General features: G+C 38.0%; 1 long non-coding RNA gene and 2 pseudogenes across 1 annotated transcript; 2 read left to right on the plus strand and 1 right to left on the minus strand.

Annotated features, from left to right (window-relative positions):
• Positions 1 to 4,625: 4,625 nt before the first annotated feature.
• On the plus strand, positions 4,626 to 7,228 carry LOC116255199 (tropinone reductase homolog At5g06060-like; annotated as a pseudogene).
• Positions 7,229 to 7,235: 7 nt separating this feature from the next.
• LOC126410117 (uncharacterized) lies at positions 7,236 to 9,880 on the plus strand. Its single transcript, XR_007573509.1, has 2 exons — positions 7,236 to 7,273; positions 9,653 to 9,880. It is a non-coding gene; the product is annotated as an uncharacterized LOC126410117 (long non-coding RNA).
• A 1,120-nt stretch (positions 9,881 to 11,000) lies between these two features.
• On the minus strand, positions 11,001 to 12,754 carry LOC116255200 (methylsterol monooxygenase 2-2-like; annotated as a pseudogene).
• Positions 12,755 to 26,581: the final 13,827 nt, after the last annotated feature.

The following is a 26,581-nucleotide window of genomic DNA, read 5'->3' on the forward strand; positions in this document are numbered from 1 at the left end:
CCACTAAAGGAAATGCAGCATCAACTGCAGGGTTTACTTATCCAGATTATACCGGAGGGTTTCTGGAAGATGAAGAAACCCTTCATTCATATTGAATTCCATCTGCGACCAAAAATTTGTCGACCTGTGTATTACCCGATCGACTTTCCAGATGTGCCATTCTGCTGTATAGAACAACTTACGCAGTTGTATGTCAGTTTGCTTCAGCAGCATTTGCCTCTTACATATATACATTTATAGAGCGAGTCTTCAATAGGTTGTTTACTTCCATGAGGTTGGCCTTTTCATTTTTAAACTTTTTTTGCTTTTGATTGTCAGCAATTTGTTGGTCAATAAAAAGAGCCACTACTTTATTTTGAAGGGGGATATACCCCAAAGGGGCGGAAGCCTCTCCCTCTATGCCCAAAAGTCCAGGGCTGTTTCATGACCTAGGTAGACCGGTAGTATACCCGTCAACTAGAGTATTGCACTACTACCACTTGTAGTATAGAGGAGTAGCACCCATAGGAATCAAACTCTGATGAACGAGCTCTCATTGACTAAGCAGCTCCACAAGCTATGCTATTCCCCTTGGGGCCTACTTTATTTAAAAGGCAAAAACTAAGGCCATATTTATTTTTAATGTAGCAACATATTCACAATATTAAAATTCTGGGTTCATCTACAGGATTTTAAATTTACAAGATAAAAAAATTTGATATTGGATCTATAAATGTCAAACCTTGTGGGCCTTAAGTATAATAACTGAAATGCTATCAAACAGCCTCTAAGCAATGTAATAAAATCAAGTTTCATCTTGCATTGGGATCGAACAACATACAGCCGCTCAAAAGATTCTTTAAATAGTAAACTAACCCATATCGACCCTCATAGGCCATGGATTCTGCCCCTGCGGGCAATTAAGAGAGTCACCACACCAACTGCATATTTGAATTTTTGTATCGGCTTCACTTTCAATAACAATTGTTAAAAGAAAACGTGCTAAAAGAATACTTTCCCTTAAATTTTGATTTCAAGAAAACTTGTACTTTCCAGAACTGCCTTTTACGTGAAAGGGTGGTTTCTATTTTAAGTGAAGTTTTTTAAAATTTACATGTAAACTTAATTTTTTTTTTTTGAGGGGGAGCCAGGGTGCCTGCGGGTGGCAAGGAGAAAATGCAGTCCTAACCAAGGTAGATTTATATTGCACCAAGCAGTAGCCATCACCCAAGGTTGCGAGCACCATATGCAAAACATTGGTTGTGATTCTCCAGCTTAATATTGCAGCATGTTGCATTAGAAGAAAATAATTTAATTTTTAATTTACACATCCATATATATATATATATATATATATCTATATATATATATAGAGAGAGAGAGAGAGAGAGATAGAGAGAGAAATAAGGAAGGAACATTGTATAACTAACAACAAGACTCCTAACAAGAAGTTAGGAGCTTGCAGAGGAGTACAAACCATCAGAAAAAGACACAACTAAGAGAAAACACGCGCACTGAGACGAGGAACAGGTTCTAAAGACTCCAAGGAAGCCTATTTTAGAAGCCCAATGTCAACTATGTACGAAACAAAAAAATTTCTCATGAATACGAGATTAATTAGAGGGTTCCTAGAAATAAACCTATAAATTCTCAAACTCACCATTTTTGCTTTCTTGTTCTCTCTCTTCTTCTCTGCTGCTTTGTTGTGTTGCTTGTTGCAGGTTCAAAGTCCCAAGCTAATGCTGTATTGTCCGAAACTCAATCAGAAAACTGATAGGCTGAGTCACTGGTATGGAGGCCGTACGACGCTGCCATGGAGCCAGGCCATGAGAAAGGACGAGATGGCTGCTGCCGCCACTAGCAGGCGGGAGCAAATGCATCAATACCAGCCCTCCTGCCCCGACCCTTCTCCTGCTGTGCGTTCCATTACCCAGCTTTCTCCTTCGGTCATCTGACGAAATGCTTCTGATGGTCTTCTCTTTTGTCTGTCAAACGAGAAGCGTCTGTTAGTCTTCTTCTTCGGCCTTCACATGATGCTTCTGTGGTGGAGGAGGTAAATAGCAGATACTTTTACCAAATGCAGGAAAAGGAGCAACAATTGAAGGGCAAAAGGCACTGCCTTCCTTCCACCAAGGTATTCCAGTTCAGATATGCGTGTGTCATCATTTTGTGTTTCTCGCTCGAGAACCTTAGCCTCATCCAATGGTGGTCACCTGCATACTCCGCCCAGCACTTTAGGTTCTAGAAAAACATGGTATTCTTGGAACACAACGTTCTTACCAAACACCTTTTAAGGCAAACTTCCTTCTACTCAAATAACACTTTATTTCTTTTCATGTGAATTTTCAGAGTTAATGAGAAGAGATAGACGATGACATATTTGTCTTAATAGTTGGTTATTAACATGTGTGTGTGTGTATATATATATATATATACATATATATATATATATATAACCAGTTGCTTTCACTCTTATACAACATCTTCAGGTGCATCATAATGACAACTTTAGTAGATTAATGAATAATAATAAGACATTTAGACTTTTAGGTTAGACTCGCATCAACTTTGTTGCATTTTTAGATTAACAAAGGAGGATCTCTTAATATCAACTATCTAACCAACTTAAGGAATAATGATAAACACCAACTAGAAAAAGATAGAGGAGCTATCTGGCACATGGTGTATTTATAAGCTATTTTAGCCAAGTGCAAATTGGTAATACCGAAGCAAATCACAAGTTCATAACTGACCCATGTCAAGCAATCATTGACCCGTCACATGTCCTATAGACCCTTATTCTCAAACTTTGAAGAAAAGAGTCTTCATTGCCATAAAATAGAGGCTATGTTGAATAGCATCTTGAGGGGCTCAACATGGATCCCTTCACTGACTTGGTATAGAAGCAAAAAATTTTCTCTCTACACTGCCTGTAAATTGCACATATCACTGCTTTACTTACTACTACCACTGTTTCTCAAACTAAAAGCTCTTCACCTAGCCTGCCATCTATCCATTTGCCATCAGGCAGTGCAGCGTAAACAACATGGACAGAACGTAGTCTGTGAACAGAGGTTTAGGAGCTGTCCTGAAGCCATTGCCACCAAAGAGAATACAGGTGAAGGAAGCCATCTGGAATAAATTCGAGGAAGCTGTTTCCAACAAAGCCAGTCATGAAGAGAAGGTTACAAGACAGAGTTCAAATTCACCATTTAAAACGTGGAAGGTTTCAGATAGTGGAGATGGGAAAGGAAGATAGGAGCAACATTGGATATTTTAGTTAGACATTCTTTTCTATAAACCTAGTCTTCTTCTATGGATTCTTGTAACTATGAAAGTTCTGGTTGTAGACCCACCAAAGAATATGAGCAACTCTTTCCTCCCAAAATTTCTTTTGCAAGTTCTTGTAGAAAGGCAGTCTTACTATAGTTTGTATAATGCTGAAATGGAACCGACGACATAGCATAGCCCAGTGTTTTACATACTCCGAGTTGTTTTCCTCTGTAATATCTTTTCAGTTGATTGGCCGGATATGTCATTCTACTTCAGCAGAATACTTTATATATCTTATACTCAATCATGGAGATGGAAATTGCATGAGAACAGTTCCCAGTAGTGATTGGATATTTTTTCCTAAAACTTGTGCTTAATATTAATAGCTGCAAATGTACTTTTCTCTTGGTCTTCTCTCAAGTCTCAAGTACATCTGGATCTTGCTTATCCGGCATACCGGGATGGAATGTCTTGCAGCTTCATTGGGTTGGAAACGTGTGAAGAAGAATAGTCTTGTTGCCATTTGGCTGAAGGCAGAAGTGAATTGGTTACTAATTGGTTTGGCCTTGTTTGGTTGGGGAGGGGGGGGGATTTGCTCTTTTGTACTTAGGGTTTTTAGGTACTTAGTTTTGTTTGGTTGTACAGCAGTGTTTTTAGTACCTCTGTAAGCTCCTAACTTATCGATAGGAGTCATGTTACTCAGGGGCGAAGCAGGGATTTTCCTTAGGGGTGGGCCGACAGTCCAACCTTTGGATCTGGGTATGGCCAAATTGAATTCAACTCTAAAAAATACATTGTGCACTTAAAAAATTATATATATTTTAATGTAAAATATTTTTTTTTCATTTGCCAAGGTGGGGCCATGGCCTAGGCGGCCCCCCCCTGATGTTACTAATGTTGATATACAACAATCTCTCTCTCTCTCTCTCTAGCTACAATCTTAGCATGAACTTGCAGATTGCCTATTGCTGGCACTCGTCACACACAGAAGCAAGTGGTGCATGCATCCACTACTCATCTGTAATAGCAACTTTAAACCCAAATTCAAATTGCATAGATTGAAGATGATCCGGATACAACTCACCACAATCAGGCAACGAAAGAGTAAAATTAAGAATAAGGCATGTGCACACACACACAAACACAAAAGCCGATTCTTAAAATTAAGGGCTTAAATTCAATTGCAACTCTGAAACATACAGGTTCATTTCCCCAGTACTTTAGATTCTAGCATAAGGATGACAATAAAACCGTGTGGAACTGCACCCTGCACATGTATAAGAATTGTGCATTTAAGGGTCGTTTGGCTGCAGGAACTGCAGGGGTGGAATTAGAATTTTTTTTTCATGGGCCATTAAATATATAATTAACAAATGGCTTATTTCCATGAAGCGGAGCTTAAGGAGTGCTTGGCTGAGTGGGAAGCGTCGGGGTTTCGAGTTACGGGCTCTGTTGCCAACGTATCTTCGCGTCGGGAAAGGGAGAAATTGATGGAGGAGGTCGCATGGGCTTTTGATGGAAAGCTCAACATCCTTGTATGTTTTTCTTCTTGTTCTCCTTGTCCTCCACTTTTTATCAAAGAACATAGCGTTGCAAATTTCTGTTTGCCTTGTCAGAACTACTTTTTATTTTCTGCTTTCTTTTGGGCCTTCCTTTTTTCACTCTGATATTTGATCGTTCACTTTCTAAATCTTCCTATTGTCATACGTGTTTTTCAACTTCTCGATTTCTTGGTTGTTTATAGTTATGCGTTCAGACAGTATCATGTTAGCTGGTGTTTATTGATCTGAGACAGCTCGAATGCATTCGATCGGTTCACCATGGATGACGGGAAATGTGAATTGAGACCATAGTCTTAATTTTCCTTGATTCTCTTTGTTTTTTAAGCATTTCCTATTTTTTCGTACTTTCGAGTTAAAATGAAAAGAAAGTCAATGGGACACGCCATGCAGCAATGGTCTTTCGACTCTTTTGTCTATAGCGTGGGTAGACATAGGAAGCATGGCAATTTCTGGAGTTCTCCAGCACTGGTAGGCATATAGCAGTTTACAGGACAAGGGTAACAAGAAGTGTGAATGAAGCAATTTGTTCTTCTTGTCCTTTTCCTGGAATGTCGCGCCATTGAAGCTCTTTGCTAGCTTTATTTAAGCTCCATAATGTGTTTGTTGTCTTCATGTGATCAAATTCGATGGGCATCAGAAACTCTGTTTCCTGTCCATGCTTTGATGTGCTGTTGTGAGTTACAAGATTTAGTTTAGATTCTAGAATATTGGAGAACCTTTTCTGTACCAAAACTTCTAATATTCAGTTTATTTTATCTTATTTTCTTTAAGCAGGTAAACAATGTTGGGACAAATATAAGCAAGCCAACTGTGGAATATACAGCGGAGGATTTTTCATTTTTAATGTCGACCAACTTAGAATCTGCTTTCCATCTCTGCCAACTTAGAATTTGCTGGCGTTGTCGCTCTAAGTTCTGGTTCCATCTATGCGGCAAGTAAAGGTTAGTGGTTTTTCTATTCATGATTGTGATTTTTTTTTTCTTCCAAACCAAGTATTTGATGCGGTATACCATGAGCTAATTTACATTTTTTACATTATGCCTCAGCTGCCCTGAACCAGCTTGCAAAAATTTTTTGCTTGTAAGTGGGCAAAGGACAATATCCGTACCAACTCTGTTTCCCCTTGGTATATAGAGACATCGCTCACTGAAAATGTAAAGCTTGCTGTCTCCCTGATGTTCCATTGTTTTCTCAAAAAAAGTCGTTTGACTCGTAGCCACAAATACACAATCTTTTTGAAAATAACATGATAGGCAACGAAAAATAAAATAAAAAAACGAAAAAAAGGAAAATCACGATATTTGAATAAAAATTATAAATCAATTTAACACGATTTTTTGCCCCTTTTTTTTCAACTTTTGTTTTGTTGTTTTGTTTCCTCTTGTTTTAGGTATTCAAGGGACCTCCTAAATGCAACATAATGTTCGTTGTTGTTTGTCATTTCTATAATTTTAAGTAGATGTGTTTGTTATGCCTTTTTATTAGGTTCTCATTTTTTGTATTTTGATCTAACATTTTGATTTTTTTATTTTTTTTAAATCTCCTAGATTTCTCTTAGATTTTCTCAAAAATTACAACTTTGCCGAGAAGTACCTAAGAAAAACCTTGCTGATACAAACCCAAGAATGATGTTCGTGGCTATGATTTGACTATTACAGTTTAGTGTATGTAAAGCAGTTTGGTTGATGACGCCTGCTGAAATTGCAGATGTCCGTGTAATTTTTCTCTACCATGTAAATTTCGATTCTGTCTTTGTATTAAGTATCCTTCAACACCAAATGGACATACAGAGAATATTTACATTATGTTCTATTGGGCTAGTAAGCTTCTATTTGGGGCATTTCTTAGCAATATGCAAGATTATTGTGTTAGGGCTATGGAACAAATATTCAATATTCAGTTTCGTCCATCACGCTGGCTATTTGACATGATACGTGGTTTGAAAGCTGACGATGCTACTCATGAAAGATCAAACTTATTTCCAGCCGTTTTATCAAATTTATGGGGCCAGTTTTTCTAATCTGACTACAGTTTTCCATTATCCTAATAGGTGCATTTTCTATACAACTTTCTTGATATTCTAATAAAAGTTGATGCAAGAAACATGAAGCCATTGTTTAAGCACATATTTAATTCAAGGACTACCAAAAGGTCACATGTTTTTCCTTTTATGCATCCCGTTTATCTCTCCATGAATTACCAATACATTTTCTATTCTGGTTCAGTTGTTGAAAAACAAGGAGTTTACTGAAGAAGTGATCTCTCGCACTCCTTTACGACAAGTTGGAAATCCTCAGGAGGTCTCTTATTTGGTAGCATTTCTTTGCTTACCTGCTGCTTCATACATTACGGGTCAAGAAATCTGCGATGATGGAGGTATGACAGCAAATGGCTTATTTCCATGGAAGGATTAGTTACAACTTACAACATTTTATCCTTCCATATTTGTGCTAATAAAGGTAATTTCATTAACTTAGCACTTGCATTTTTGTTTACGATGTGTAAGAATATGTGTTCCATATCTTCGCACAATGGATCTGATATGCAAGTACCATCAATATCTGTCTGGAGGAAGTCTTCATAACATTCTTGTGTTCTAGTTAAATGCATGTAAAGAATTTATACTTCAAATCCTCTTTTGGGCTTTTGTGGATAGCCATTCATCTTGGTTAAAACATACAAAACACATTTCTAGTTGACAATTTAAGGGAGAAAACAGAAAGTGGATTGAAAGACTGTGTGTGGTGAGGGATTTCGAGGGGAAGGTGAGGGAAAATTTTACCATGCACGAAGAGAAAAGCTTATAAGTGGCTTCCTTGGTTTGAGAACGGAAGATGTCTTTGATGTGGTAAAAGCTATGTCACACGGATACGGCAGAATGGTTCAAGTACCGGCGTCGACACGCCGACACGGGGATCCCGACACGGCGATACGGCTGGATACGTTTTGGATCGGGTCTGGGTCAGACCCGATCCAAACCACTTTTATAACCGATTTTTTAACCCATTTTGTTTTACGCATTAACACTTACCCTCGATCGTCGACCTTCCTTTACCCTCGACGGCTTCCGCGGCAGGCTGGCAGCACAGTTCGGCAATGGCGGGCGACGGCGACGACCTCCGGCGACTTCCGGTGGCGTCCGGCGGCAGCCGGCGACAGACAGGTAAGTGTTTCTTTTGTCTATTATTTTCGATATTAGAAGTTAGGGTTTCAACTTTTATTTGGGGATTTTTTAGATTGAGTATTTCTTGCCGATTTTGGGATGTTTTCGGTTTAGAATCATATTCTTCAATGCTATGTGTGATGTTTTATTTCACTGTTTCATAAATTTTATGTTCATTATACGTTTTTTCCATCTTTTTTTTATGTTTAATGTATATTGGGCATTTCTTGCCGATTTGGGGATGTTTTGGTTTGAAGATTGGACGGTTTAGAATCATATTTTTCATCTTATGTGCGATGTTTTATTTCACTGTTTCATAAATTTTATGTTCATTATACGTTTTTTCCATCTTTTTATCATTTTTATTTTTTTTGAATTTAATATTCGCCGTGTCCGCGTATCCTAAAATTTTGAAACTTGCCGTATCCCCGTACCCGTACCCGTACCCGTACCCACAGGATACCCGTACCCGTATCCGTGTGACATAGGGTAAAAGAATTGATAGTTTGAGCGATTGTCAGACTGGAAGACAAGCCTGGGCAGCTTCTTCCCATGTTATTGTCGTTGACAAGTTAATTGCAGCTGCATTTTTCTTTCGGTATATATGATGGATGTCCATCTCCAGTTCTTATGGTTCAACCACATATATTTGGTTACAACCACTTTACATCTGAAAATTCACAAATAACTGCCTAAGCAACAGAATAATTCACGAACGAATTATCCTCAACAGGAAACCATTAAAATATATTTAAAAAGAACCTTTTACCTCTAATAAGAAAGGGAACTTCTGTGAGAGTTTTTTCTTAATCCACATTTTTAATTCTGGTCTCTCCACGATTTCACTTTTTTCTTTTTAGATGTGATTGTAGTGATAAAAGGCAAAGAGAGAGAGGTGACGTGGTGGAGAGATCAACGTGAAATTTCCTCTTTTTGAAGAAATTCTCTTTTTGTTTAAGGGTAAAATAGTTGTTTTAATATATTGTGAACATTTTTCATCTATGAAGTGTGTATTTGTATTTATAAACTTAGGCAATTATCCGTAATCTTGAAAACAGTAGGGAGTCCTTTATGAGTACATTGTTATGTAAGTTTCCCTCTATTTGGATGCTTACTCGTTTATTGCCTCTTTTGACACATTTGCTGAGTTCCCAGATTGTGCAATATTCTCCTGAACTTGCTTTTTCCTCTTCCGTTATTGTTTGGGCTAGTGCCTTTGCTCGTTTGCTCTATGAATCCTCTGTTCTCCAGAAATGAAATGCAGATCCAAGAGAACCCTTTCTTACTAGGCAGGGGATAAGGTAGGGTCACAGGGGAGCGGAAAAGGGACAACTTACCCCTCCATGACATGTTTTCCCAGAAGGAGTGAAGGTTCTAGCTTGGTTCATAATGTTTTCCACTGTTTAATCTTTGTTATGCTAGTTATATATTACCATTCATTTCATAGAATTCCTTAGATTTCTTGTCACTATTTCTCGAGATGGCATCACAGTAATCGCAGCACTGCTGGGATTTCTAGCTTCCTTATATAACGTGGTTGGAGAATCCAAGTTATTCTTCTTAGCTGCTAGCCTTTCTTTTTGTAACGTGAAATTCAAAGTTTTATCTTCAAATTGTACGTGCAATATAAGCAGGATCACGTAGATTGAGATTCACATTTTTCCTAGTGATTTAGTTCTGTAGCATTTTGAGACCAGATGGATGGTGGCGACTGCGAGGCAGAAGGCTTATCACATTGGAAGTCAAAGTGCTTCATGTAACAGTTCAATGGCGTGGACAGCAACAACAGATGGCTGATTATGTTCGTGGTTTCTTCACCTAGATCTTGTACCCTTCTCGTTCATGTAACTTGGGGACAATCTCTCTTTTGCCTCTGTGGGCAAAATAATCCGTCTCTGCAACACACAACAGGTTAGGATGCTGCTGTCCGTAGCACAACAGTCTCGAATTTTGTGCTTTTCGTAAGTGATGATCCATAATTTTGTGCTTTTCGTAAGTGACAAGGCTTTGAAAATTTGGAGATAGTAAAGCAGGTATCATATATATAGGCCGGCGACTTTCCCCATTTGCATAGGAGAAGAGTAGTGTTTGCCCAAGAAGATTGGGAGGAGAAATCGAGAAAACACGTACGCAAAAAAAACACAACAAAGATAGGGAGTGGAGATATTTGGAAATTATTTTAAAAGAGTGTCCTTTTTAGTCTTTTAATTTTATTGATTTTTGTTGTTTTTACAAAAAAGTTTATTTATTAATTATGAACATTTTCGTCTTTTATTTCGTGCACCCGTATGATGTACACCCGCTTCGAAAGATATCGCCGGATGAAAGTGAATGTGTTCATATGTTCATAAATGCTCACACAAAAAGAAAAAAAGCAACAAAGATACACATGAACCAAAATAACTTTGACGGCAAAATGGAAGGGAGCCACATTCTTTTTGCTCTAATGGTTGTTAGCTCTTGGCGCAAAAAAGCTAGGGGTGGGCATCGGGCTGGCATCGGGCTGGCCTGATGTTCGAAACTCGGGCCCGATACTTGAAACCTGGGCCTGGCTTGGCCCCGGCCCGGACTGGCTATAATAAAAAAAATTTGAATGCAAAATATATTTTTAATAATAAAACATATATTTTTTAATAATAAAAAATATTTGTTTAAAAGTTATCCAACTGGATTGGGCCCCAGTTGGGCCGATCTGGGTCTGCCCATCGAGCCCGGGATGGCAGGCCCAGCGCCGTCTACCGTCAGCTGAAGGAAAGCCTAAATTTGCTATTGTCTAGGAGACACATGGGACATTAAAGTTAGTACAAACTAAAAACTGTCAATGATAGCTTTGTGGATGGCAACTACTGCGACGAATCCAGAACAAAAAAAAGTGTGGTCTAGTAATTATGAAAATAATATAAAATAGAATGCCATGGATAAAAAGGATAAATGAATGATAATTTCTTATAGAACTGGAAATGTTCTCATGAAATATAGATTAGATACCTCATGAACCCTGAACGATATATATTTCATTTCAATTAACAAAAGATTTTTGAATTTCCGGACTTTGTATATAACAAGCGGTGACGATAATCATGAAATTCGGCCCTGTCAAAAAATATCAAAGTAGACCAACCAAATAAACCAAGAGGGAAGGGTGACATTACCACGTAATTGTATCACGCAAAATCTGCAAATATAGCTAAGCACAAACCAAAATCATGCCCTCCATATATGGGTAGCACCTTTGATAGACTCAAAGTAAAATCATAACCGCAGTGATCCACTGTTTCCAAGACCCTTAAAGCCATCCACAACGAACAGGTAAATAGATGAGGCCCTCTGATGGTGGGTCCAATAACAGTAGCAAAACCAAGGAACACAATCTCGAAGGGATGAGCATATTCTGAAGTTAATTCAAAAGGTGTTACCAGAAGAAGAAATTCTCAACTCCCTATCAGCTATCTAATTGCAAAAAGAAAAAAATGAGCACATATATAAATTGGTTCACAAGTTCTGGCTGAGGGTACCAGGGAGGAAGTGGAAGAGTGGTTCGCAGATCCATGTATTTAAAGACCAGATAAGAGACCAACATTATTGGAAGGTTCACACAGAAATGGTATACCATTAGCATTGTCATCCACTTCACCAGGGCAGCTGCACAATTAGCTTTCTTTTGAAGAGTAAAATGAATGAGGACATCAAACAGCCAAATAATCCTGAAACTTCACTAGAATAAACTAACCTGAAATTTTTAGTCCAAGTGAAAAGAAAAAATGAATCTTGCTCTTGGCACTTGTACTTTTCTTAATTATGAGCTAATAAACCAATGAAAATTTAGACTTATCTTTTGAGTATAATTTTAAATATAGGTCTCATATTTTTAAATTTTCTCATATGAATCTGGGCTTTCAAATGACAACTCTCTGCCCTTTTTTCATTAGAAAAACCATCAAAATTAAAGACACTTATTTTTTTCAGTAAAACTGAACACATTTAAAGTTTTAATATTGCTAGATGCACTGAGCGCTTTTCTTTATATATATATATTTTTTATGTTTACTGAAGGGAAACTGCCTTGGGCATAAAACTTTCAAGGACATGCCCTTAGTTCTAGTTTACTTGGGGGTCTCTGTGAACCTATGATACATCTTTCAACTTTAGTGTTGTGTTTTCTTTTGTTTGAAGTCCAAAGGAATCGGCAACTACAGGATTTGAACCTCAAATCCTTGAGGGTAAGCTACCTCGCCATCCGGTTGCACTATGCAACTTGAGGCAAGTGAATACCAAAGTACATCTTTACCCTTTAAGGTTGATTTCCTAAAAGCAACTACTTTTTTGCAGGCAAATCCATTCCCACAGGGACAATGCCATTCAAACCTCTCCCTCCTAGCCGTCCGCACCCTATCCTTGTTGTCCAGACAGGGGATGTTGTTCTTCATGCTCTTGGGACATAAGGGGAACATATCGACGCTCCTCCTAACCCGGCCACTCTCCCATCTCTTCCACCCTCCTTTCCCGGTGTCTCTTTGGCCAAATTGTCAGCCTCACCGGGTCCAAACTCTCCGAAAAAAAATTCGTTTGTCATTGTCCCATTCTCGTCGAGGAGTCCGACCATCCCGGACATCGATGAATAACTTAGAAACGGCGATGGTGGCGGCGACAGCAGCGGCAACAGGTAGGTGATTCGGTTGGTTTTCTGACATCCAGGGTGAGATTCATGAGGGGCGGAGAGGATACGCAGGTAGAGGGCGTCGTGAAGGAGCTGCTGTTGAAGAATGCTATCCACCATTGATCCCCGATCTTTTTCGCTAAACCTTACTTTCAAATTAGTGTTCGCAACGTTAATCTAAGTTAAAAAAAGGTGAAGAATGAACTTAAAGCAGTTTAAAAAGACAAAGATTAAAGGAAATATAACTAATATGGTGGAAACGATTGTAAATATTTCCAATCATTTTTGTAAGTTTTGGTGCATCATTTTCACAGTTGTACTTTTCAATATTATGGTTTTAATGTTGAAAGTGATTGAGGGGCACCCTTTGCATGTTTCTAGTTGAGAATTGAAAACGACTGAATCGGAGCCTTTGAGGGGGTTGGCACAATAGACGGGGTAGGGCCAGGTAGGCAGCTTGTTCTCGTTTAAAAATTTTCATCCATCAATTCTCTATGCTGCAAAAGTGTGGTCACCCATGCTGGTGGGGGCAGCACCTCGAGGCGCCAAAAGCGGACACTATACTTTAAGGGGATGAGAGGTTGGGTGGGATAATTGACTCTCTTATGGGCAGTAGAAAGAATTATTGATTTGGAGGAAAGAAAAAAAAACATGCATTTAATTCTCACCAAGTTAGAGTTTTTAGCTATAGATGCCAAGAAACCATTGCATTTTCTCCATTCTACTTCAACACCTTTCGCTTGAAGTTTGCTCCAAATCTATTGTGTGGAAACAAGCGATCTTGTTAGTATATTTCCAGATTTTCACATCTCGGGACAAAGACATATTGGTTTGCAGACTTTCTATTATGTGTGGGGTTCCTGTCCACCCTTCTATCAATGCCCTCATGTCTTCTTCTGAGCATCTCCTTCACACTTCTGCCAATCTCATTCTCACTTAAACCATAACAGTTTCCTGAGACCTGCTTAATTAGGAACTCATTCTTCCAATGATCATTCCAACATTTCACTAATTATCCATTACCGACTGCCAGCAAAGATCTCTCCTCACTTTTTTCCATGCTGCCCAAACATCTTTCCATACAGTTGCGTTTGATTTCTACGGATCTCAAGTCTAAAGGGAACTGAAATCAACGGTAGTTGAAATTCACAACTTTAACAAACTATGGATTTTATCATCAAACTCCCAACATTGATCTCAAATCCAAGCTACATTGTGAAAAAAATGGATTGGTGTCCGATCTAAAGGGGTCGGACCTCAAAACCATGGATCTGAGATCAACATGTCACCGTAGATCTGAGGTCTGTAGTAATCAAGTGTAACCTAAAGAAGAGGAACATTACACTTTAAAATTTCCTCTCATACACCCTTCTCTGCAAATATTTAACTTTCTATATGACTAACCATCAACCCCCTCCTGAAATAGGACACCTGGCTAAAAATCCAAATTAGCCACGTCTCCTTATTCTAACGCATTGCTCCAATAGAGGCAATGATAGCATTTTCAAGAGAGGGGATGAGGTTTTTGCTTGCCCTCCGCATCTCCCTACAAAAAGTTGTTCATAATTGTTTCCATTATTTTCATAACTTTATGTGGATATTTAAGTACAAGCATCTAATAACGAAAGAATGCCACCATAACAACCTTGATTAGATGTAACTTTCTAGCATTTAGAACAGTTTATCCTTTTCACAGGCATAAGTTGCTCTACATTTTGAGGATCATAGGGTCCCCAGCTCACATTTAAAAAAGCGCGGCTAAGAGGAATTCCCGGGTACCTCGTAGGAGACCTTTCATCTATCCCATATAATTTCCAAGCCTACCAGCATCCATATCAGGCAAACATTTTTATGATGATTAATTCACATCTCTGCATAACATTGAAACTGCTATAATAACCTTAAACGGCCTCAATGACCTCTTGTCAGCTTTCAGAGACACCAACACATAATCAATACATAATGTTAAGATGACACTTGCAGCTCTTCTATATAATCTCGACGCTTTTATATGCATTTCCATTGTTTCATCATGCAACTTTTAGCTAAAAAATTTTCATGACTGTTAGAAACAAGTATGGGGACAAGGGATCTTCTTACCTCAATCCATGTTTGTTCTCGAAGTAATTACTCCTCAACCCATTAACGAGAACTTTGTAGAAAGCATTTTCAACACGTCATGACCTTGCCAATCCATTCAATGTGAAATCTCATATGCTTCATGGCTGCAATTAGGAAATTCCAATTTAGATAATCATATGCTTTAGCGAAATCTATTTTCCAACATACACTTGGCGACTTACCTCTGACCAATGAACAAACCATTTTGTGTGCAGGTAGAAAGCAATGGTGACTATTCCTACTTGCCAAGAAAGCTCCTTGTTGTGCTGAGATAATTTTTCCAACAATCCATTCATTATTACTAAATGAATTTTAGAATACTAATTTTTTAAGCTATAGGCTTATAGTTGGAGATATGAATGAGAGATCTGATGTAGGAATCAATACAAAGTGGTTCTTCTCCAGGTTTTTAACCAATTTGCCATTTCAACGAAGTCTCTTATTGCATTCGAGACATCTTCACCAACTATAGTTCAATGTTTCTAACAAAAATAATTTAGGAACTCATTCGATCTTGAAGCACCATTAGTCTTTGCCCCAAAAACTTCGGAACTTCCCTTGAATTGCTTGGAAGTGTTTCTGCTGAATCACGATTTTTATAAAACTTCTTGAAATGTCCATAATAAGCCCACTAAATTTTCTCTTGATTATAAAGCTTCCTTCATCTATCTCAATACTAGAAATATCCTTCTTCAACCTTCTCTTCTTCAGCATGTTATGGAAAAAACCACTGTTCTCATCTTCTAATTTTGACCACAATGCCCTAACTTTCTAGGACCAATATTCTTCTTCTATTAGTGCTTCCATGAGTGAAAATCTAGTTTGTAACTCTTTTTACATGTCATTCAACAGGATCCATTTCATGACAATAATGCAATTCCTCTAGCTCCCTTTGCAAATACTGGACGTCTAACTTTAGTACTATTTCTACCCCAAATTTTCTCCCATTTGTTGACCAGGTCTGAGTGGATCCAACTCTAATATCCTAAGACCCAATTTATCAGAAATTCAGCCCCTTCAAAGTCATACTACTTTATGCATTTATGAAAACCCAAGCAGAAGTGGGCCTGAAATTGATTTAATTTTAGGAAGCCATAACTCTTAGCTTAGAGCTCCGATTTAGGCATATAATAGTTCGTTGAAAAGCCCTAGATATTCTCTGTCTAAATCCAAAATTCATTCCAATCAGCCTTCCAAATTTGCCATGCCTTGCAGACTATTTCTGTAGTTTTCTATAGAAAACTATTGCTTGAACCTTGGACTTCCACCTAAGGACTAGAAGCTTGAAAGATGTAGTTCTAGACCTTATTCTTGTGTTTCATTGATTAAAGAGTGGCAATTCATGCATTTAGATGTTTGGTATTGCATTTCATGACATTTTGGAGCACATATAATGTGTTGTTTAGTCTCTTTATGGGTCATTTGATAGCAAATAAACTTTGTGTTGTCTCATTAATCAACTGATCAAAAGACTGGGACAAGTTCATCAAACGCTATAACTATTGTTCAATGCACCTACTTTAATTTTTGGGATAGATTTATGGGGCACACACAAAGTGTTTTTATTGTCAAACTACTCGTTAGTATATTATGCTTTTGTCATTTTAGTGTCACTTTGCTTCTGTTGCTTTCATTGCATGTTAATTATGGACAAGTTGATCAAAGGCTAGAATTATCGTTCAATGGACCTACTTTAATTTTTGGGATAGATTTATGAGATACACACAAAGTGTTCCTGTTGCCAAACTACCTGTTAGTGTATTCCGCTTTGTACTGTCACTTTCTTTGCTTCTAATGCTTCCATCTCATGTTAAGTATGGCGCCTTGCTTATTTTAGTACATTTCATTGTTGGAACTTGATTTTCTACAGCTTTTAGAAGTTCCATTTGTTTTTCTCCAAACTAAAGCCATTAGTCCCCTTTAGTAATAGAGGCAAGCATTTGCCTCTTTCGAATTTTACTTTCTGCTTTTGTAGGGAACCAAAAATTAGCTTGTGTTACAGAAGCCGTAACTTCAAGTCCCAAGCTTAGTTTTTCATGATCTATATGTCCCTGGAAAGCTTCAGATCATGTCCCATAGCTACCCCCAAAATTTTCTAGAAATGATGTTCATTTGGTTATCTCACTTTGTTTTAGCAAAACCTGTTTCCTTCGTTTCTGTAGAAAACTAAAATTCTCAGAACTTAGAAAATGTATTTCTCTTGTTTTAGAACTCCAAATTTTTATGATTTACATGTCCTTAGAAAGACACTATTTGTCTAATTTCTAACTACAAAATTTCAGCTAAAACCGAGCTCACTTGAAGGTTGTTTGCCCAAAATAGTACAATCTATTTTTTGCAAAGCCCTGAATTTTAGGATTCCTTAAAATCCAGAACTTGTATGAACTTGTTTGACTTTCTCTCTTTTACTATAGGACTCCGATATGGTCTCAATTGCCTCCAACCAACCCTAGGGCCTGTCTAGAGCCAATATCCCAAATTTCATTTCATTTGACCTTGTTTCCCTAGTTTTTATTGAAGTCAAACATGGATGTTGTGAACCAAGTTATTTTTCATTGCATGTCATATTTGTGTTCTTTTGGTGGCTCAATGAAGCATAAGATGCTATTGGGAACAACTTCATGTCATTGATGTGATATGAGGAAGCGTACACCAATATTCATTTGTTTAAGTTTTTATATTTTCTAAATAAATTATATTTTTTTTATTTTATTGAAATATTTCTATCTATATTTAATGGGCATGCATCATATAGTATTCATGCATATACACACACATTACTTTCCATTCACGTTAAGCACAAAGCATGTCTCAACAAAAATCAAGAAAGATGAATTCAATTTATGTATTTTGCCCATAGATGCAACATAAAAAGGTTCATCTCCTCTTAATTTCTCCAAGAAACACATTATTTTCCACATTTAGAGGCATGCAAGTTAGGGTTTTCCAAATTCTTAGTTAAATTTTATACATTCAAACATAAAAATGCTAGGTCATCCCCACATTTAGGATTTTATTTTAGCTCAGTCAGATGTGAGTCCACTAACCGGCCTCTTTAAGTCAATTGACCATCCCCTTTCTCTAGATTTGGCCATGTTATTTTCTACTTAAAAAATGGATTTTCAAAGATTCCCTGATTATCCACTTTAAGCCAAAGAAACTTTCATTTTTCCTCTAGTTAGTTAGGTTGTCCCCTTTAAGATGCAAAAATTGTTCTTGCATTCCTTCTCATTTAAATGCTTTTGTTTTCAAAATGAATTTCAAAGTTCCTACTAAATTTAGATTTTAAATTTACGATTAGTTTTCCTCTTTGTATCAAACCTTACCCTGCCAGAGTCGACCCTTAGAATTGACCCTAGATCCAACTCTGAAGCAAGACTCAACATCAACATGCCTAGATCATAACTGTCTTCCAATTAGGACTGGACTTCAATGCCCCTTTAGCCTGATCCCAGACTTTATTTCTTTTAAAATCTAGGTTTAACCATCTTTACATCTCTTTTCAAACATAATTTTTATGCCATCACTTTTCGAAACTCATGCATCATGTAGATTTAGGATGCACACATGAACCACATGATGAAAGGGTTTTCCTAAGAAAATTATGTGTATTTCTAAAATACTAGAGGTCTAATTAGGGTTTACAATTCTACTTGCTTATTGCATCATTTTCCTACAACAAGCCTATTTCAAATCAGCATGCATTCACATAGGCATTTCTAGGTCTATATTGAAACACATAGTTAATATTTAGGCATTGCTCAACCCTTGCTTTGGTTACTCCTGGTGAGGGCACCAGGAACAACTAAAGCTTGTACCGACAGGTTCGGTCCCATTTCCCAATTCTTTTATCCCATATTTTAAAATAGTGGCAGGTATATCTTTCCAAGTTTCCCATCATTTGCTGTCAAAATTTTTCATATATAAGCAAGTGTTGAGCACTCAGATCAATCTTTGCCCAGAACAATCTGAAGCTCTATTCTTGGGTCAAGGAAGGTGAGTTGAGTTCAAGTTTGGCTTACCCAAGCTTGACTTGTGCTCCAACAGCCCTACCTCCCTCAAGCTCAGCTAATGTGCTCCATTAAGAATAGTAAATTGTGATTTACATTAATATCATTCAAGAGCTAGGTAATCCCCACTTATTTCTGCTCACATCTAGCAGTTAAGGGAATTAAGTTTGTCATTTTTGAAAATTGTGAATTTCTAAATCTGTTAATTTACTATTCAGAGATGTGGTAGAAAAGGTATTCAGAGATGCAATCCAGATGACTCAACAGATTGAGAAGGAAATCACGGGAAGAAAAGATATTGAGAGATAAAATCTAGTTGCCTCAGCAGATTGCAAATGAAATCATTACTCAGTTAGTCGTGTTGCCAAGTTGATAGATGCTTTCAACAAGAAAGAGGCAAGTCAATCTGATGATCTTAGAGTGCTGATAAGTCCGACAAAAAAATCTCAAATACTAATGTTAAAAAATTTGTTGATGACCATCATGGAAATCTTGTAACCAACTCTCCTCAAATAAAGGAGAGGCTTGAGTTGGCAGTCCACTATATTATGGAGAAGCTTGTCACATGGTATGGCATGGTGGAAGTACTTTTCTCATGTCCTTAGGTGATTCAATCCATGAAACCACGTAAATATGTTTCTCTTCTCTTTTCGAGCCTTCATTTTGCATCATTTGCATTTCATCAAGATTCATCCTTCGTAGTTGGTTGAGTTTCGCCAAAGTCTTTGTGTTTTCATTCCCATTCCTCGAGGCTTTTTGTTGTTCAATTCACTTTTTTTTTTCCAATAACTTGGATCTGAAATTCTATATGCTCATGGAATTCTGGATCTAATTGCTGATTGGCAATATTGGTTTATGCTTACGTAATTATTTGTGAGGTATATGCCAATAAGCAAGATCCTGATGTACTTGAGACATGAGAAAAGACCAGGAGGAAAGTACATTTGTAGCTATTAGTATTAAGCAAATTTTCAGGAAAAAATATCCAATCAGTACTGAGAGCTCTTCTCATGCAATTTGCATCTCCATGATTGAGTATAAGATATATGAAGTATTCTGCTGAAGTGGAATAATATATCCAGCCAATCAACTAAAGATATTATGGAGGAAAACAACTCAGATACGTAAGCCACTGGGCTGTGTCATGTGGTTGGTTCCAGTTTCAGCATTATACAAACTATAGTATGACTGCCCTTCTACAAGAACTTGGAAAAGAAATTTTGGGAGAAAAGAGTTGTTCATATTCTTTGCGGGGTCCTACTACCAGAACTTTCATAGTTACAAGAGTCTAGAAGACTAAGTTTATAGAAAAGAATGTCCATCTAAAATATCCAATGCTGCTCCCGTCTTCCTCTCCCATCTCCAGCATCTGAAACCTTCCACGTTTTAAATGGTGTATTGGAACTCTCTGTTGTAACCTTCTCATCATGACTGGCTTTGTTGGAAACAACGTCCTTGAATTTGTTCCAGATGACTTCCTTCACCTGTATTCTCTTTGGTTGCAATGGCGTCAAGGCAGCTCCTAAACCTCTATTCACAGATTGCGTTCTGTCCATGTTGTTTACACTGCACTGCCTGATGGCAAATGGATAGATGGGAAGCCAGGTGAAGAGCTTTTAGTTTGAGAAATAGTAGAAGTAGTATGTAAAGCAGGGATGTGTGCAATTTACAGGCAGTGTAGAGAGAGAAAATTCTTTGCTTCTATACCAAGTCAGTGAAGGGATCCATGTTGAGCCCCTCAAGATGCTATTCAACATAACCTCTATTTTATGGCAATGAAGACTCTTTTCTTCAAAGTTTGACAATAAGGGGCTATAGGACATGTGACTGGACAATGATTGCTTGACATGGGTCAATTATGAACTTATGATTTGCTTTGGTATTACCAATTTCCACTTGGTTAAAACAGCTTATAAATACACCATGTACCATATAGCTCCTTTGTTTTTATCTAGTTGGTGTTTATCATTATTGCTTAAGTTGGTTAGATAGTTGATAGTAAGAGATCTTCTGTTGTTTTTTTTTCTTTGGTGTTTATAATCATTCATTAAATTGTTTGGTGTAATGCTATTTCTAACACCATAGTCATATGTAGACTAGCTTCCAACTTTCGATTTGCCTGCTTTTGCTCACATAGATCGCCTCATCCATCCTTTTGCATTTGCTGGTAGGTTCCAAGAGTTTTTAATCACCCAAAGCAGATTAAAAGATGCTGTTCAGTAGTGCTGATCGAACATGAAAATACTCTATTACAGTCTGGGACTCATTTGGAAGAGGAAAAGAAAATAGTAACTAAGAGAATTCACAAATTGATCTGCTAATGATTATGGAAATGAAGTGAATACTAAGTTCATCAGGCTTAATCAGTATAAAAAATTATGGTTATTAATGAGTTCAGGGTCGTAAAACAGTAAGAAAAGAAAACCAGAGCAATGGTATCTGATTCAGATGCAACAACTGTATCATTTTTCCATCCATTCAATGTCAGGAAAACAGAAAGCCTCTCCTCATCCAAAAGCAAATTTGCTAAGAACAAGGCAAAGAGAGGGAAACAAAACAATGGAGAGATTCCTACGTTACAGAAGGAGAGGGAAAGATATGTTTCACCGGAGAGATCAATCTCCCTTCTTCCACTCCACCTCTAAGCTCTAGGCTTACATGATATCTGCTTTCTTCAAACTGTTTTCCTATCTCATTTTCTGCAACTTATCAGACTGAACGCACAGAGGAGAATACTCCCAAAGAGAGAGAGAGAGAGAGAGAGAGAGAGGCGGGGACTTTGAAGATGGAGGAGGAGATCTCGGCACACACCTTTTATAGTGCTGTGAGTATGTGCGGTTCTCTTTCAAAAAAGAAAAAGGTCGAAGGAGCGGGCACATAAGGAAACCGCACATACTCACAACCCCATAAAAGGCGCATACCGAGATCTCCTCCTCTGCCTTCAAAGTCCCCGCCTCTCTCTTTCACACTCTTTCTCTCTCTCTTTGGGAGTACCCTCCTCTACTCGTTCAGTCTGATAAGTTGCAGAAAACGAAGAACGGAGATATCTCTGAGTCCGACCACCCTCCCTTGTGTAAGAAATCAAAATGATGAAATAATTAAGGCCACGTTTGATGCGCGCAGATATTACTGTGCATGGGATGAAATTTACCGTTTTTGTACGGTTTTTCACAAGCATATCAAACGCAGGAAATTTTCCTCTGCAAAAACAGTACGACAAGGGTAACTTTACCCCGGAAAAAAGTCGGACCTTCAGAGGTCCGACTTTTTTCCGTGGATTTTTTTCCTGCCCATTAGGAAGGGCGACGGAGAAGAAGGGCGCTGTGAAAAGCCGAGAGGGAGCGCAAGACCTCTTCCGATGGCAACGCTGGCACTGATGGATGCCAACACCAGCCGCATAAGGATAAGGGAGGGTGGAGGGAGGGCCGTATCCACTAATAGTGGAAGGGAGAGGAAAGAGGCAAGGGCCACTGCACGGCGGCCCACACTTCACTCATTCTTCCTCTTCTTCCTCCTCCCCTCTCCTACCATATGCACACTGGAGTTGGGAGAGCTCAACGCAGCCCATTCGGTTGTATTTACCTCCGGCAAGCAGGGATCTGGCTCAGACGCGTCCCATGACCAGCCATATCCATGGCTTGGCAGCAGTGATGGCGGTGAGTGCGGTGTGGCTGTAAGGGGAGGTGAGGGATGTCCGGCTTCACCTTCTCCCCTCACCAAGACGACGAACACTGAATTTTTTACCTCGAAAAAGATTTCCAGGCCATCAAACATGGCCTGAAAATGGAAGAAGGAAACTTTACCTTAGGTAAACTTACCCTGGATTTTTTCCCTTGAAAAAATCTTCCCTATGAAAAAATCCAGGCCATCAAACGTGGCCTAAAGGGACAAAAATTTTTAAAGTGGTTCAGCCAATAGGCCTACGTCCACTAGTCTATCATTTCTTGCTTGCCTTCTTTTGGTGGAGAGGCTCATTTATATAGAGGAGTTACATAAGGGGTCTCTAGTTCCCAAGAGACATGACTTTTCATCTTTCAACATACATGACTTTTCATCCCTCAAGAGACATGACTTTTCATCTCTCAAGAGACATGTCTTTTCATTCCCTAAGGGACATGACTTTTCATCTTCCAACAGACATGACTTTTCATCTCTCAAGAGATATGACTTTTCATCTCCCAAGTAATACACATTGAGAGCCTTCTTGGTGTTTCTGTTAACATCCCCCCGCAAGCTCAATGCTCCAACAATGAGATTGAGCTTGTTAATTATTTGATAATAGTGCTGCTTACTAAGTGGCTTAGTTAAAATATCAGCAACCTGATCTTTGGAAGAGATGTACTGAATTTTCAAATCTCCTTTAGCCAATTTTTCTCGAACAAAATGAAGGTCAATCTCTATGTGTTTGCTGCGACTATGATACACAGGATGAGCTGCAAGATAGGCTGCGCTGATGTTGTCGCACCATAATATGGGAGGTTGTGATTGATCAACACAAAGTTCTTTTAATAAAAATTGTAACCACATGATTTCAGCAGTAGTGTTGGCAATGGATCGATACTCAGCCTCAGTGCTAGAACGAGAGACAACTGACTGCTTTTTAGCACTCCATGAAACTAGATTGGATCCAATAAACACTGCATATCCACCTGTAGAGCGTCTATCATCAAGACATCCTGCCCAATCTGCATCACTGTAAGCATTAACATTTAAAACTGAACTAGGTCTAATAACAAGGCCATAATCAATAGTGTGCTTCAAATATCTTAGGATTCTCTTTACGGCATCCCAATGGGCATCAGTAGGATGATGCATGTATTGACAAACTTTGTTGACAGCATAAGATATGTCTGGACGAGTCACAGTAGAGTATTGAAGAGCGCCAACAATGCTGCGATAAAGAGTTGGATCATAAAAATTTGATCCAGTTTGAGCAGATAAAGCAGGGGAGCATGCCATGGGAGTTGAAACTCCCTTAGCTCCAAGCATATTTGTTCTTTTGAGAAGTTCGAATATGTACTTCCTTTGAGATAATATTAGCTTATTGTCAATTCTTTTTGCTTCTATGCCCAAAAAGAAATGAAGCTCACCCAGATCTTTAATGGCGAACTCACTTTTGAATTGACAAATAATTTTATGAATATATTCTGGTGAGCTTCCTGTTATGATCATGTCATCCACATATACCAAAACATATAGAAGTATTTCTCTTTTTCTCAAAATAAAAAGAGATGAATCTGTTTGAGCCCCTTTAAAACCAAGATTTTGGAGGAATAGACTAAGACGGGCAAACCATGCCCTAGGAGCCTGTTTTAAACCATATAAAGCACGTTCAAGCTTGCATACATGATTTGGGAAAGAATGATTTTGAAATCCGGGTGGTTGAGCCATATAAACTTCTTCTGAAATAGATCCATATAGGAATGCATTTTGAATATCCAGCTGATGTATTTTCCATTTGTGACTAATAGAAATAGTCAATACTGTTCGAATTGTAGTAGGCTTCACAACAGGACTGAAGGTTTCAGTATAGTCAATTCCTTCTTTTTGACTATATCCCTTGGCGACGAGTCTAGCCTTGTATCTTTCCAATGATCCATCTGCCTTTCGCTTGATTTTGAACACCCATTTACATCCTACAATGTGTTTGGCTTCTTTCTTTGGAACAAGTTTCCAAGTATTGTTTCGAATAAGAGCATCATATTCTTCTTGCATGGCCTTCCTCCAATTTTCATCTTCATATGCTTCCTTAAAACTTGAGGGTTCTTTGTCTTCAAGAAGAGTGGAGACAAGAGCTCTTGGAAGAGAGTGTTTGCTAGAAAAATATGTATGGAACTCATTGTATTTAGAATTAGGTTTGAAGATTCCCACTTGAGATCTAGTAGTCATAGGATGGACTCGTTCTTGATTTGGTTCATTTTCATTGGATTGGGTAGGCTCCTCATTTTCAAGAGTTTCAGGTTGAGATTCACTATTTGTTTCAGACTGAAGTAAGGGTTCCTCTGAAGTTGTGGAGGTACTAGATGATGGTATTGTAGGGTTTGAGAACTGATATTCATGAGGGGAGGTTAAAATTATGGCTTGGTTTTGAGTTTCTAGATCTTGAGTTCTAGTTTCTTGAGTATCAATAAAAGGAAATTTTTTCTCATTAAATTGGACATGTCTCGAAATATAGATTTTACGGGTTCGTACACCCAAACAATAATATCCTTTATGTTGAGGAGCATAACCCAAGAAAACACATCTTTCAGAACGGTAATCTAATTTATTTTTCTGATAAGCTCTTAAACAAGGAAAGCATTCACATCCAAAGATTTTGAGGAAGCCATAGTCAGGTTTCTCTTTGAACAATTTTTCCAAAGGAGAAGCAAAATCAAGAATCTTGGTTGGCATTCGGTTAATCAAATATACAGCAGTACAAAAAGCATATGACCAAAAGTTCTTAGGAATATTACCTTCTGCCATTAGAGATAAACCTGTTTCAACAATATGTTTATGTCTCCTTTCAGCTGCTCCATTTTGTTCAGGGGTATGAGGACATGATATTCTATGTCCAATCCCATTATCGACAAGATATGATTGAAGCCCTTGAAATTCTCCTCCCCAATCTGAGTGAAAATATTTTATCTTGTGCCCAGTGAGATTTTCAGAAAGTGCCTTGAAAGCTTTAAAAACATGACTGACATCTGATTTTTTTTTCATCAAATAAATCCAAGTATATCTTGAAAACGCATCCATAAAAATCACATAGTACTTAAAACCATTCACACTCTCCACTGGGGCTGGACCCCATACATCAGAATAAATGAGTTCAAGCGGGCGTTTCACCTTACTTGAAATAGCATTAAATGGAAGTTTATGACTCTTAGCCTTTTGACAAGCTTCACACAAATAATTTAAACAATCATCATAATAAGACAAATCATACTTGTTCAAAACCTTCTTAACAATGGAAAATGAAGGGTGACCAAGTCTTTTGTGCCACTGCCCAATAGTATGTCTTTCTCCAAGTTGTGCTTCCTTTTTTTTGCTACTAAGGTCTATCTTATATAGCCCATCACTGCTCGTTCCTTGATGAAAAATTTTTCCCGTTTCCTGCTGCTTAACATAGCACATATTAGGATGAAACTCAAAATAGACTCCATTATCCTTAGAAAAACGTTGTACAGATAACAAGTTTCTTGTTATTTTGGGCACATGAAGGAGATCATTTAAAACTAAATTTTGAGATGTCTTTGAAGAACCAATATGAAAAATTCCCAAACCTGATCCATCTCCAATTTTTACTGCATCTCCACCTTTGTATTTGGCATGAATGGACAAGTTATTGATATCATTGGTGATGTGATGAGTCGCACCGGAGTCAGGATACCAATTGTCATCTCCAATGTCTTGATTCAGAGTGCTAAAAGAAACTGCATGATATGCTTGAGGAGGCGTTGTCTCTTTTTCTTTAAGCAAGTTAGTATATGACCAACAAAACTTTGCAAATGACCAACTTTTCCACATATTTGGCACACAAAACGATCACCTTTGTATTGATCACTTTTCCGGACTCCTCCTCTAGATTGATAGTTGTTTCTACCACGACCTCTGTAGTTGGTTTGGTTGTTGTAAACTTGTTTTGAGGCAATATTCGCAGCCGGCATAATAGATTCAAAAGTTTGAGAATCATCTTCTTTTAAGTTGGCTTCTTGTATGAGTAGAAGCCCATGAAGTTCGTTCAAAGAGACAGGGTCCTTTCGAGTTTCCATACTGACTTTAAAAGCAAGATATTCACTTGGCAATCCTCTAAGAATTTGAAGAACAAGATCAT

Source organism: Nymphaea colorata, chromosome 5, assembly GCF_008831285.2.
Source record: "Nymphaea colorata isolate Beijing-Zhang1983 chromosome 5, ASM883128v2, whole genome shotgun sequence".
NCBI classification, from domain to species: Eukaryota; Viridiplantae; Streptophyta; class Magnoliopsida; order Nymphaeales; family Nymphaeaceae; genus Nymphaea; species Nymphaea colorata.